General features: G+C 42.8%; 1 protein-coding gene and 1 non-coding gene across 6 annotated transcripts in view; both read left to right on the forward strand.

The window, feature by feature from the left end:
* Nucleotides 1–783: 783 nt before the first annotated feature.
* TRNAE-CUC (transfer RNA glutamic acid (anticodon CUC)) lies at nt 784–855 on the forward strand. Its single transcript has one exon. It is a non-coding gene; the product is annotated as a tRNA-Glu (tRNA).
* A 334-nt stretch (nt 856–1,189) lies between these two features.
* DNAJC5 (DnaJ heat shock protein family (Hsp40) member C5) overlaps nt 1,190–14,146 on the forward strand; it is a 38,021-nt gene continuing 25,064 nt past the window's right edge. For 2 of the 5 annotated variants that reach the window (XM_052784879.1, XM_052784907.1), the window contains exons 1-2: nt 1,190–1,336; nt 12,991–13,065. The gene's annotated coding sequence lies outside the window, so the exon portion shown is untranslated. Of the gene's footprint in view, nt 1,337–11,542; nt 11,895–12,990; nt 13,066–14,146 lie in introns of those variants that run through there. The other 3 variants (XM_052784898.1, XM_052784908.1, XM_052784888.1) reach the window with 2 other exon arrangements.

The following is a 14,146-nucleotide window of genomic DNA, read 5'->3' on the forward strand; positions in this document are numbered from 1 at the left end:
ACCACCCAGGAGCACCAGGAAACTTGAGCAACTGGGAAAAACACTCAAGCTCTTGAGCTTAAAAAAACCTGTTTTCCTCTAATTGTAAGTGCTTGTTTGTTCATTAAAAGGAACTGGCTCAGCACCGTGCTCCCGGGGCACGCAAGAGCCGGCAACCCGCCTGGGGTTGTGCAGGTGGCAGGCTGGGGGCAGCACCCCAAGAAAAAGCCCAGGTGATGAAGTTGCTGCAGGAACCCGGTTTAAAACTGATGTGTGTGAGCGCTGGAGCCCGACCACCCCGCACACAACCCGAAAAGCCAGCAAACTCCCAAGTCTGCAGCCCAAAGGTGATGTCCTGGTCCTGTCCCCTGCCCTGCTCCAGCCTCCTCAGCCCCGCTCCAGCCTCCCCAGCCCCACTTCAGCCTCCCCAGCCCCCTCAGCCCCGTTCCAGCCCCCTCAGCCCCACTTCAGCTCCCTCGGCCCCACTTCAGCCCCCTCGGCCCCACTTCAGCTCCCTCGGCCCCACTTCAGCCCCCTCGGCCCCACTTCAGCCCCCTCGGCCCCACTTGAGCTCCCTCAGCCCCGCTCCAGCCCCCTCAGCCCCGCTCCAGCCTCCTCAGCCCCGCTTCAGCCTCCTCAGCCCCACTTCAGCTCCCTCAGCCCCACTTCAGCCCCCTCAGCCCCACTTCAGCTCCCTCAGCCCCGCTCCAGCCTCCTCAGCCCCACTTCAGCTCCCTCAGCCCCGCTTCAGCCCCCTCAGCCTCAGCGCGGGAACTGCAGCAGTCTGGAACCTTCCCTCATCACTCCCTGGTGGTCTAGTGGTTAGGATTCGGCGCTCTCACCGCCGCGGCCCGGGTTCGATTCCCGGTCAGGGAAGTTCTATATTTTCTTTTTTTTTTTTTTTTTTTTCCGCCGCGCTCTGCCCGCTTTTCGCCGCCCAGCACCCCCGAGGGCCACCCCCCCTCTCCCTCCTCCCTCCGCCCACGTTGCGCGCTCCACGCACACCGCGCTGCGGCCGCATGCCCGCGCCCCGCGGGGGTGGGAGAGCTCCGCGCAGGCGCGGTGCGCTGGCCCCTCCCTCACCCGCCGTCGGCGTCGCCGGGTCCCGCTCGGTGTCTGGCGGCGGCGGCGGCGGCGGTCGGCGGCGGCGGCGGCAGCGGCGGCAGCGGCAGCAGCAGCGGCGGCAGCGGCAGCAGCGGCAGCAGCAGCAGCAGCAGCAGCAGCAGCAGCAGCGGCTGAGGTAACGCCGCCGCGATCGGCGGCCTCTCGACGCCGGGAGGAGCCGCCCCGCATCGTGGGGCCGCCCCCGCCCCGGGGCTGACCGGCCACCCCCCCCCCCCCCACCCGTGGGGCGCAGGTGAGTGAGGCGGCGGGGCCGGGCCTCGGCGGGCCCGGCCCGCGGGTGGAGGCCAAGATGGAGCTGGTGCTGCCGGCGGGGGTGGGGGCGGAGGGGAACGGGGGGCTGCTGTGAGGGGAACGGGGGGCGGGAGGAGGAGGAGGAGGTCGGGGTCCCCCCCCCCCCCCCCGGGAACCTCCAGCCCGGGGCGGGGGGTGCGTGTGTGGAAATCCCGGCTCCCCTCCTTCCACCCACATGCGCATTCCTCCGTGGTGGTTGAGGGGCTGCGTCCTCTGCCTCCGAGCTGTAAAGATTGAGGGGGGGGGGGAACCTACAAAAAAAAAAAAAACAAACCCCAAACAAAAGGCCTGGAAAGGTGAATTCTAAATGAAAGTCATTCGTCTTATGTGTGAGCCGTGATTCACGATGACTGGTTTTTTTTTTTTTTTGCTGGAGGGAGCTGGGATGATTTTTGCTTCCCCTTCCTTACGTTATTCTGCTCAGATTCTGATGTGCTTAATGAATGACGTATTAGCAACGGGAAGTAAATCCAGCCTTTATGATGAGAAACTTGCAAAGGCAGCATAATTCTATTTATTTGTGCAGTGTCTTCTGGTTCTCAAATTAAGAATTCCGGTCAGGTAATTCTGGTGATACGGAATGCAACTGGACGAAATGGAGACAGCAAATTCACAGATAACGCCTCACTCTTGCTTTTATGCGTTATCAATATCTTGCTGTTATACACATAGTGAGACAAAGCTGTTGACTTTATTACCGGAGTATATTACACTGATGGAGCCGTTTCTCCCTTGGAGAGCAAGGTGAAAGCCATCTGTGTGACATAGAGAGGAAAGCTAAACATTTTTATCTTTTTTAGGTTTGTTTTTATAGGGGTGTTAATTTTCCTGTGCTGTGAGATGTTGCTGTAGAGCTATGTATGCTTAATATTCTCTCCTGCGGTAAGGCTTAAAAAAAGGCATAGATTTGGTACATCATCTTACACCGGTATGAAATAATATAATTCTCCTAGCCGATGTCTGACTAATGTCCTCATGCTAGCTTATCTTAAGGACACGGAAATGTTATATGTGTGTTTAAATACTGTATTAGTTTGCTGCTATTGAAGCAAAAACTTGTAGGCCGCATTCACCCAGTGGCTGACTGGTGGTGTTTCACCCATTTCGTTGGGTAAATCAAGCTATCAAAAGTATGCAAATCTGAAAGGATTTCCTTTTGAAATGCGTAAGGATTGTACCTATTTAAATTCTTGAATAGTAGCATCCACTTTTAAGTGGAATTTATTCTTTTGACCACAATTTCAGTAGAGGCGTTTTCAAGTTCTAAGGCATCTGTTGGTTTCAGGCTGCTTAGGATCAGTGTTTGCATTTTTGTTTGGTTTTGATAGAAAATGAGAGAGTCCTAATCTGACTAAGAGATCCCGAGAAATAGATGCCAAATTAATTTGCATTAATGAACTAGGTCTAATAATTCAAGTACACTCTGCTCTGGGAGGGAGGAAAGAGAGGAAGCAAAGGCTGGAGTCAAAGAGAAATTCACTTTAATATATAGAGTGTAGGATGAAAAGAAGTTTATTGAACAGCTTCCTGTGGTTTTCTTGCGGTGCTCTAAGGACTTTGGAAAAACTTGTCATGATGCTGGCCATGCAGAATCTGCTTTGCAGATAACCCCGAGTTTGGAGATGAGATTTTTCAGTCAAACAGCTTTTTATAAGCATAAATAAATGCTTCTTTCCCTCCCTCCTTTATTTCATCTTAGTGATTGTTCATGGCATTTAAATGAAAGGGGAGATGCTGCAATGTGTGATTTTTCCTCCTAAGTTTTCTGATGTATTGTATTGATAAGGCTGTAGGTTCAAAGCGTTGGTGAAATCAAAGTAGAGATTTCCCGACTTCGCAGGGTAGCTGTGTGCTATATTTAACTGTCTTTTATCAGTGAGTGTCTGCAGAAAGTAATGTCTTGGTAGTATGTTTTGTCTTGTAGTGTAGACCTTATATCCATGTTGCTTATTCCCAAGCAGTATAAACACTCTTTCAGTCTTTCCTAAATGCCAAGCAACCCGCCTCCTTGTCAGTTCGTGGTGTGCCTTGTTTTACAGCTGGGTTGCAGTAAGTTGATGTGGTTTGTGGCTGAGGTGGCACAGGCACCGACCTGACCAGTTATGAAGTTACCCAAGATGGTTGGAGCTGGCCAGAGACTTGTTTTGCAGCGGACGATCAGAGCAGAGGTTGAAATACAGCTGTGATACGGACAAGCTTTTCTTACTGTGTCATATGAAGGCATCTGTCAAGTCAGCGGTGGTGTTTGGATCTTCATACTTTGGAAAAAATTGAGCAGTACCAGCATATGACTTAGGAACCTAGCAGTAGCAACGCTGATTTTGAGACTTTTGGCCTGATTTGCAGGTTATGCTGTTAGGGAGGTGGTAGATGTCAGCAATGATGCTGTTAATCATCCTATTTCTTCTCTTTGTGAGCTTCAAGAAGGATTTTGTTTCTGGTTAAGCATTTTGATAGTGAATACTAATGGAAGCCTAACTGGATTACTTAAGAAGTCATGTTTTAGGTTAAATGTAAAAGTTGCCGATATGACTTTTTTTTTTTTTCTTTTTTTTGAATTCATGCATTCAGTTGCCAGAATATCCTCTTTGGGAAAGTGGGCACAATTCAAGACTGGGAGGTGGTTCTGCAAATCCTGTCTGTCCATTGAATGACTTGACTTGTAATAACAATGCTGTAACTGGCCTATGATAATTGCCGTATTTCCCTCTTTTGATTGGTTTGCCAGTGTTTTCTCATTTTTAAGTACCATTAATGTTAATAACCAGGTCAAAAATATTTTTTTGGTGTGTTTGGGAAGGGAAGGGGTTGGCAGAACTTTTTTGCAAAGCTTATACGTAGGACTGAGTGCTCCAGTATCCTCCCCAGAGCGTGCAAAATGGCATCTGCCAGCATTTTCACTGCTTTCCTGTCAAACACACAAGCATGGGGATTAATTTAAGGTAATTTTAATACCCTAACTGATTTCCTTCACAGTTTGACCTCGAGCTGTGCAAGTCCTCTTTGTTTGGCTTTGCTGCTTGCAGTTCTAGCTCAGGGCTCTGCCGCAGCTCTCCTCATAGCCTCTCTTCTTCTCCAGGTTTACCTGCCTGGGTAGAAAACGAAGCAGCAGTAGAGAGGGATTGCCTCTGTCTGGGAAGACGTGGCTCTTCGGTCGCTCTCCAGTAGTCTGAGGAAAAGATGTTTTCAAGGAGCGGGTGTGTGCAGTTTGGCGAGTCGCTTGGTTTCTGTGAGGTGACCCCCAACTTGTAAGCAGATGGCACAGAGGGTTGCAGTGGGCCAGTCCGCGGTCTCAGGAAATAGTTGTGTGGCCACCTGTGCCGTCAGACAGATGGGTCATGGCAAAATGCAGAGGGATGAGGAACATGAGTAACGCTGAGGATCAAAGTGAAGTGTAGCACTTTTTTTTTTTTTTTTTTTAACATGAAAAATCCTTGTGCTCCAGTAATGGAAGTACTTTGAATTAAGCAATATTGGTTTAGAAGTGTCCATGTAATATTTTTTGCATATTTAACTCTCTAGCTACCTGTACTGGCCATCAAAGCTCTTCCACACATTCAGGATGTTTTGGTGACTGACTGGACATTTGCAAAAGGAAAGACCTGGATGATAGAAAGGAAGTTGAGGAGTGATCTTGGTGCACCTGGTCAGTGTATGCTGTCAGCGGGTTGCCAACACTTATAATCTCTCCAGCCGTTTGTGAATTCTCAGCATTATTTTAATGTATTTTTTATTCTTATAGTTTTGTTACTATGTCAGCTACTATGTGTTGATGCTGGTTGGTTACCCAGTGACTGCTTTTAATCTTGAAAGACAGGAGTTTGAATGGTGCTATATCTTAAGATTTACTTAGAAGTTCAGTTAAAGTATTTTCTTCATCAATAAAAACGTACAAAGCACAATTGTTAGAAAGTACGTGTCTTAGCTTCGGAGGCACTTTGTTTTCTATTTCAGGCAGTGTAAACTGATACAAAAGAACTGCATTCCAGAGCAAACATTCCTTGAAACATTGTTTAAGTATTTTTAATGAAGTGATAATAGCTACCAAAAAAGTAACAATTTTTTGTGTGTGCATAGAATAGCTAGAAAATAGTAGTGGTTGGTGTTAAATTGCGGGTTTTTTAGGGTATTGTTGATGTGTAGGTTTTTCTTGGGAAAACGTGAATAAGATTGCTTTAGCATACGTTGAAATTTCTTATGTCCTGGCAACTTCTCCTAATTGCACTTACCTTGTATCTGCATTGCACTAAAATGTGCCTTTTTAAAGTCCTTTTCTGCCTTCTTCAGTAATGCTGAAACGCTTTCAGTGCCAGGTCATTGTAGGGCCAACTGTAAAATTTCAGTACGTTTTTCTTCCGGGTGCAAGTTTTTCATCCTCTCATGCATGCATTGGTAGAAAACTGCAGGCATGTGGTGTGCAGCGGTATGGTAGCTCCCACGCAAACAGAACGAGTCTTCTAGGCCCAAGTTAACTTAAATTAGCAGCTGCTATCTCCTCTTTCATAATCTGCTCAAGGATTTTGTAACGAGAATAGAGTTTTTCGATGAAAGATTGTTGTGTTGGGGTTTTTTTTTTTTTTTTTTCAATATACTTCAGTACCGTGATCTAAACTTTGTCGGGTGAATGATTGAGCAAACAAAAACCTAGGGGCATTTGGTTACCTCTTATCAAAGCACTGCTAATGAACATTATTATTTTTTTTTTTTTGTGACATGAGATAAGTGTGCTTTCATTAACTGGTATTTTTGTGATGGTCTGATGGCTTCTGACAGATGAATGATACAAGTAAATAGTTCTGTAGATTTGATTGCAATGACAGGCAGTATCTAGTACCAGCGGGGAGAAGTTGGTAGAAGACCACAAACCAGAGATTGAGCCAGCACCTCCAGCTTCTCCCTGCCTGCCTTCTGAGTTTCCTCTTCCCTCCAAGAATATATATTTATCTATCTGTCCCTCCAAGAATATATATTTATCTATCTGGCCCTCCAAGAATATATATTTATCTATCTGTCAAGAATCGTATTTTAACTGCTTGCTCTAGGAACGCTGACATACACCATCCTGCTTTTGCTTTTGTCGCATGGGACTTCACAATCCTTACTTGGTTTCATCCGTGTCATACTAAAGTTGCGTTAGGTGGCAGCGGTAGGGATTCTGGAATGTTTGCATCTTTTACGGGACAATCTGTAGATAAAGTGAATGTATAGGACCTATACGTTGATAGTATTTTACAATGCAGATAGGAAGAGTCCAAAGTTTACTGATGTCATTACAGTAGCCAAATATGCAGTTACATAAAGCAGAAACTTGCACAAGTTTTCTGTTTGCTTCTCCCCTTTTATGTCTTTAAATTTTTGGCTGTATTTCAAATGAAAATGTTCTTTTCCCTTCCATCTGTCACTACGTATTTTATTTCTTAACAGGATTTTCTGTTACTGTGATGGTAATATCTTAGCAATTTTATTTGTGCTCAGAAATAGTTTGTAATTTTGTCACAGTTCCAGTGCATGGTGTGTAATGCGGGCCTTTGCCTAGCCTGGGTCAGTCATTGAAGAATTTTCCTTACGAATCTGCTTCTCATGGCAGGAGGATTTAGGGACACTCACTGTAAAAACATAATTAGGTTTAAAGCTGGCTGTAGAGAGGAGGGGGACTTGGGAGCCTAACTCCAAACGTTTTCATGGGCAGTTACTAGTGACAATGTCTGCAGTAATCTAGAACATGCCAGGTGCAGGAAATTTATTCTACCAAGACTAGGTTGCACTAAGTGAGAGTTTTATAATTTCAGGTTGCATCTAGTGTTACTTGATGGTATGCAATTAAGGGATTTTTTTTTTTTTAATAAAAAATATGTTAAGAAACGTCTTAATTTTTCTTTACTTCTCTGTAGTTACAAGGTCAGCATGAAAGTTGGCAGTCCTGCTTCTGATATTTGGAAGTACGAGAAGGGGGATCAGCGGACAAAATGGGACGTGTTAAGATCCTTGTTCAGATACTGGAGCATGGCAGTGTGTCTTTGGGAGACACGTGACGTTGTGATAACAGCGGGTAGAAGGGGAATAAAATTAATGAGTGTTCATGTGCTTTTACAAAGGGCATACGGGATCCCTGTGAAATCACCTAGTATCTGCACAGGGAATTGAAGCAGTGCTTTCTTTTTTAAGTTCTGCTCTAGTTCAGGTCCATCAGGGACTGCTGTTATTCTGATACAGTTCCAGGTCAGACTGATAACCGCTTTGATGTGAAACAGTTGGACTGATCTGATAACGCTTCAACTGACTTGATCTACGTGACGTTTCGGGCAGGGGACCTTGCCACATAGTGCGAGCTCTGGAAGAGGGTGAGGTGGTTCAGGAGGGAAGGGACCACGAAATTGTTCGGTGCCTCCATTGAAATCTGAGGTGAGCTGTTTCTCGGAAGCTATAACCAGACATATTTCCTGTTCTAAACTGAGTTAAAAAAATGGATTCAGTTACTGTTCAGAGGAGCGAATTGATTTCAGTTCTGGGTTAGGAATATTTTCCATCTGCTAACTAACAAGCTCTGTCGCACAGGGATGCTGCTTCTCTGCATGTGTACGATTCTGATGTGTGTCTCGAGGAGTTATTCTGGTCTGAGTGGTGAAAGAAAAATAGGATATGAACCATGTCTTTTCCTTAGAAAATTTATTTTATCGTTGTTGTGGTTTGGTTTGACAAAACACTAGTAAGCCTGTCATTCTTTTGAAGGCCCTAACATTAATGTTGGGAAATAACGTTCTTGCTTTGAGTAGACCGTTTTTATCACAGAGTGAAGTAAATGCATATTGAACAGAAACATTTTGCCTGTATGGTAATTAGTGAAAATATTTATCTTCCTTAATAACTGTCTCTTTCTTTCTTTTCCTACAAAGTTCCCAATTTCCACACTTGCTTACTTCATTCTTGTTGCACTTTTAAAAATTGCTTTGGCACACCATTTGCTATTCACAATTAACTTAGGAAAACCAGGCAAACAGAGTTAATCAAAAGGTGTTTGGAAGGTGCATAGTTATAATTTCCCAAGCGTACCTCACTATTTCACTGAGTGGTTTGGATAACAGGGCCAACAATCAACATGACTTTATTTTTCACTACTGGTCCTGAAAAGAAATATATACTGGGTAATGAAAACCCAGCATCTTCTGTAGTTGTCCTATAATGTGTGACTTCTTGCCCCGGTTTCCTGCATCTTATCTTAAAACCACGTTTCTTCCTGTGACTCATTCTCTTGACATCTTCCATAGAAAGCCCAGTTAGTCCCTCTTGCATGTTAAAAGTTATCTTTCTATGATGACTTTTAATTTGTCTTTCCTTGCTGTTTTGAGGCTGTTTAAATATGTAGATGTATAAATATTGTTTAAAAATAACCCTAAATGAGGAAAGGTGCTGTTTTGCAACTAATTCTGTTCCTCTTAAGGATCTTCAGGAAGGCATACTCTTGGTTTGGGGAGTATGCGTAAGAGTAACACTGGCTTAACACTGCATTGGCGGCATCATGTCATGTATACAGGCCACGTATACAGGCAGACTGAAGAGATGTGTGTCATGCTCCGGTGTTAATTAAGATCGGAGGGAGGAATAAAAGCATCACAGTCACAAAAACTATACGGTTTTCTGGCTTTGTTCTCAGTTACTACTTTAGGTGGAAAAAAGACCAAATGTGGTAATTCTATACTTTACACTGAAACTAAAAGGCATGTGTGTTGGGAATGGCAGTGATTAAATTATGCACCAGTATAATAGTGGCCTTTTTGTTGTAAGTCCTCTGAAGTGTAATTCCAGTCTGAAAACTTAGTTTTTAAAATCTATATGCGTTTGATGTTCTATTTCTTATCCCAATTATAATGTTAGAAAACTCAGTTACAATTAAAGTCTAGAACATATTTTTTCCTTAAGTGCCAGGTTTGCAAACTAAGTCTTCGGTCTGAAATTCAAGCTGTGTCTTTTCTTGTTAATCACTAGTGAGTTAGTGGGAAAATCAGTAGGACAAATACCATTCTCAGTTGCCTTATTATTTCTAAATTATGGGCTGGCTTTTTTTTTTTTTTTTAAGCAGCCACAAAATACAGTTGCCAGACTGAATGGTGGAACTGAGGACATACTTCATCACACAGACTGCAGAAAGTATGTAGAGTGAGAGAACAGTGGAAATAAACATCAGTATGGTTTCTGTAGGAGTAGTATAAAATAAATCTTTTTGTTGGTGAAACCACAGTGTATAGTTAGAAAATACCGAAGAGTTTATCTCCTGTAAGAAAATGTCGGTTTAAATTAAAACCACTTTTAATCCAACCCTGTGATTTGTTTGGATATTTCTAGCCAAATGAGCTGGGTGGAGACAATGTACAAGGTCTTAGTCCTGAGCACCTCACAAACCAGACTGACTCAAACATATGAGTTGTATACTGGTTAATATATTCCGGGCGTATTATAAGAATATAGTTAAATTAGCGGTGCATTCATAGTGACTTTCTTCAGTGCTGTGAAAACTTTTGGATCGCTAGGGAGTAAATGGTGCCTTCTGCTGTGTTTTACTCTGTGTTTACCTCTGGACGTGGGCTCTGTTTTAATTGACCTAAGAATAAAATAAAAATACTTGCATTGAAGGCATGCCCCTCCAGCATTGCCCAGCCTTCAAAAGAAAAGGCATTTTATTGCATTTTCCTGCCAAAACGACAAGTTAAAGTTTGAGTGATACAAGCTGTGCTGGTCAGTTCAGATGTTATTGTGAAAATCCTAAGTCTTAACTGCTCTTATCCTTCTAAATGTCCATGTGCTGGGGACTGTATGGGGCGGGTATGGAACTCATCTCTTCATGCCTTTTAAACTGTTTTCTGTAACGTCTGACACTATCCAGTGAGGAGGAAAGTGTTGTATGAAGATGACTGAAGTGTCTTGCATGTCCAAAATATATATACATTTTTGTTGTTGTTTGTATCAATTAGTTCAGCAAATCTGTATTTATGACTTGCCATTTCACCTGCAGTTTTGTCATGTCTGTTCTACCACTCTGTGTTTGTGCAAGCATAGTTCTCACTTGCAGAATGGTAGGGTACGCTTTGAGGTCTTGCAGTTGCTGTGGGAGTGTTGTCCTTACCTCAGATGAGGCTGGCTGTGGAAAAAGCAATTTGTGGTTTCTCTGGCAGTTGACAAGTTTTGTTTGGGGCAGAGGTTTACCTGGGGGCCTGGAGATGGTCTGCCTGGGGGGCTTGGTTTGCTTGGGTTTATGCTCACTCCCTCACAGTGATCAGAGGGTTTTTATCCTACAGCCTGTGCCCGGTTTGTCATCAGGGGACCGTTATTCCTGGTGATGTCTTGGTTTGGGTTTTTTCAAAGCTTAACTGGATGGTGCAGTTTGGTGGCAGGCAGTACTCATGTCAGTATTGCAGCTCGTTCCCAGCACTTCGGTTCATGCGAAGAGTCTGGTGATCCTAGGGTGGAAAAGAGCATGCAATTTAAAAAATGTTATTGGTGTGATTCTAATTTTAATCTGTGGTTTCTTGAAAGCAGTGGTTTTGGGGGTGTTTTTGAAAGTTGTCAAAAATATTATTTTCAACCTTAAAACATCTTTTACAACACCGATTGCTCTGTCCTGGCATATTTTTCTCAGCTGCAGGACTGCAGGAGTGACTTCCTATTGTGTTTGTGATGTTTGACTAACAGGGAATGGTGACAATCGGTGTGTTTACACCAAGGACCTGTCACTCGAAGTTGCTGTAGCTCTGCTGACCTGGATTCCTGAGCTGTTGTCATGGCTTGGAGCACCGTAACTTGAAGCTATACCAGCAAATTGCTCGATTGCCAGATCTGCATCAGAAGGTTATGTCAGCGAGTACCTCTTCAGTAGAACAGGATGTTATTAAAACTCGTATTTATTGGCGTATGGATGTCCTTACTAGGCATGACCACTTAGCACAGTGGTTGATCACCAATACAGCTCTTCTTATCTTTGACTGCTGTGCTGGCTTTTCTGGCTGAAGCTTGTGGTGTTGGATGCAGCTTTGTGATTAGGAAAGGAAAATGAGTGGTGGTTTGGTTTTGTTTTTGGTTTTTTGGGTTTTTGTTTTGTTTTGTTTTTAACATTTCTTATTAGTATTCAATCTCATCTGAAAAGAGACGAATCTGTTGTGCTGGTTTTGCCTTTTTTTCTTTATGATCTAATAAAGAAGTCTTTGAATGTATGTTAGAAGCCCATGTTCTCTGTTTTTTATGGGAGGAAATTAAAATGTTCTTTTCTGTGGCAGTTTCTGTGAGGAAGTGAAATAGTGAAGTCTCCTCCCCATGCCCCACAAAACCTGGGGAAATACAGTTAAGCAATTAAGAGAAGAAAGGATTTTTAGATATGCTTAATTTTTAAACTTTGCAAAAGACAAAAGTCTTTGGAACTAAAGCCTTCACAGCTTAACTGAGTGGATGCAAGTGTTGCTTGAATAATTATGCATCTTTTTCGGCTGGGAGGACCTGATCAGATACATGAGGTAAAAGTAAATTGGGGAAAAAAGTTTCTTTTCTGCCTGTATTATTAAATAAATAAGATTAATTTTTAGAATGTAGATTACTAAAATAATAATCTTGTAATTTGGTAGAATACTAAAAACTAATTATGCTGTCAAGTAGAAAGAAAGGCTCTGATGTTACAGAGACAATTACGTTGGATTCCCAGTGGTCGTATAAAGGCATTTTAGCTTTTCTTTTTCTGAGCTAGGTGGCTTGGTGGGTGGTTGTTTCTGGAAACTTGGCTTTATAAATTCTGCTGTTCAGTTCTGCTTATTTTGCTTCTTTATTCATAACTTTTTAAAAGAAAGATTTGTGTGCTTGGTGGGGGAAGAGATAACTATTAAAGAAACGAATGGCAGAGATTAATAACCTGAAAACAGGTAAAATTTCTCAAAGGGAAACACCAGACCTGATCATTTTAGATCAGGTTGAAGATACGTGAATTACCTTCTGCTGTTGGTACAGCCTGGTCTTCATTTTTGCTTTTTTTACCCATTAAAATAAACTATTGATTTCAAAGTCATTAACAAAAACTGTTCATGATTGAAACTGCCAAGAGTGTTTATTTGACAACAAAGCAATTCCAATAATAAATTAGTTGCAAAATGTAGACCAAAATTATTTCACCATTTGTAAAACCATACTTTTACATTATTTAAATTTTGAGGAAGGGGAAGATCCTTATTTACCTTTTCCTCTGCCTCCACAATTGATAGCAAAAGAAGATAGGAACTTTTTTTTCCCTCCATCTCCTGCTATTGCAGATGAGTACAGAGGGTAATCTTCCCCTGCCCTACCCTTCCAGATTAATTTCTGATAAATCTCTTTTTCTTTCCCTTTGCCGACCAACTTGTAATTTGAAAGATGTGTTCATGTCTGGGAAGGTCATTGCATCATTTCTTTTGCCTCTTGGACTGCTTATATGGCTTTTCTAGATGTACTCTGTAACCTCACTTTGCCTGGTCAAAAAGAGGGAACAAAAACTGCCTGTGCTGTAAAAAGCTACTGCTTAGACCAGCATTGTCTCCTTAACCTGTTGCTAAAGTTGTTTTGCTTTCCTGTATGTTTATTGTACAGTTACTGCTTCATGCAACAGAAGACTCATCCTAACCTACCGAAAGTGGCGAAGCATTTGGAGCAGGCTGTTGAGAGGTCGGTGATCACATTTTGACAATTGATCTAGTTTGCTGAACCTTTGTCACATGAGACAATAGGCATTTTTTCTTTTATTGCTGTTTAAAAGCCTTTAGTTGTCTTACCTACAGGTGTGACATGATAGTATAAATCCCATTTTTATGTGAGTAAACCCATTTGTTTGTTCCAAGACTTTTTCTATATTTTTAAAGGTTTAATGCTTTGACTATATTGGTGTCCTGGTTTTGGCTGGGATAGAGTTAATTTTCTTTCTAGTAGCTGGTACAGTGTTATGTTTTGGGTTCAGTGTGAGAATAATGTTGATAACACACTGATGTTTTCAGTTGTTGCTAAGTGGTGTTTAGTCTAAAGTCAAGGATTTTGCAGCTTCTCATGCCCAGCCAGCAAGAAGGCTGGAGGGGCACAAGAAGTTGGGAGGGGACACAGCCAGGGCAGCTGACCCAAAGTGGCCAACGGGGTATTCCATACCATGTGATGTCATGCCCAGTATATAAACTGGGGGGAGCTGGCTGGGAGGAGCAGGGGAACTAACTGGGCATCGGTTGGCAAGTGGTGAGCAATTGCATTGTGCATCACTTGCTTTGTATATTCCAATCCTTTTATTATTATTGTTGTTGTTGTTTTCTTCTTCCTTTCTGTCCTAATAAATTGTCTTTATCTCAACCCACGAGTTTTACTTTTTTCCTAGTTCTCTCCCCCATCCCACTGGTTTGGGGGGGAGTGAGCAAGCAGCTGCGTGGTGCTTAGTTGCTGGCTGGGGTTAAACCATGACAATTGGTATAGTCATTAGCAATATGATTTTATTTTTATTGATACAGTTTATCAATTATAGCTCACCCATTTGGGCTCCCATCCAAATAGAGCTGTACCTCTGCATTGATGCTTTAGAAGAAGTTTAAAATATTTCTTCTCTAGAAGAAATGAGTGACATCAGTATCACTCTACCCACAGTACTGAATGTTGTGGGTTTTCTGATTTGTTCTAGTGAGTTTGCATGCTATGAGTAGTTACAGCGATTCAAACACTGCATAGATTTATGTAGAGAAAAAATTAAGAGTAATAATGAGGCAAGCAAACA

The sequence above is a fragment of the Harpia harpyja genome, chromosome 1 (genome assembly GCF_026419915.1).
Source record: "Harpia harpyja isolate bHarHar1 chromosome 1, bHarHar1 primary haplotype, whole genome shotgun sequence".
Taxonomy (NCBI): Eukaryota; Metazoa; Chordata; class Aves; order Accipitriformes; family Accipitridae; genus Harpia; species Harpia harpyja.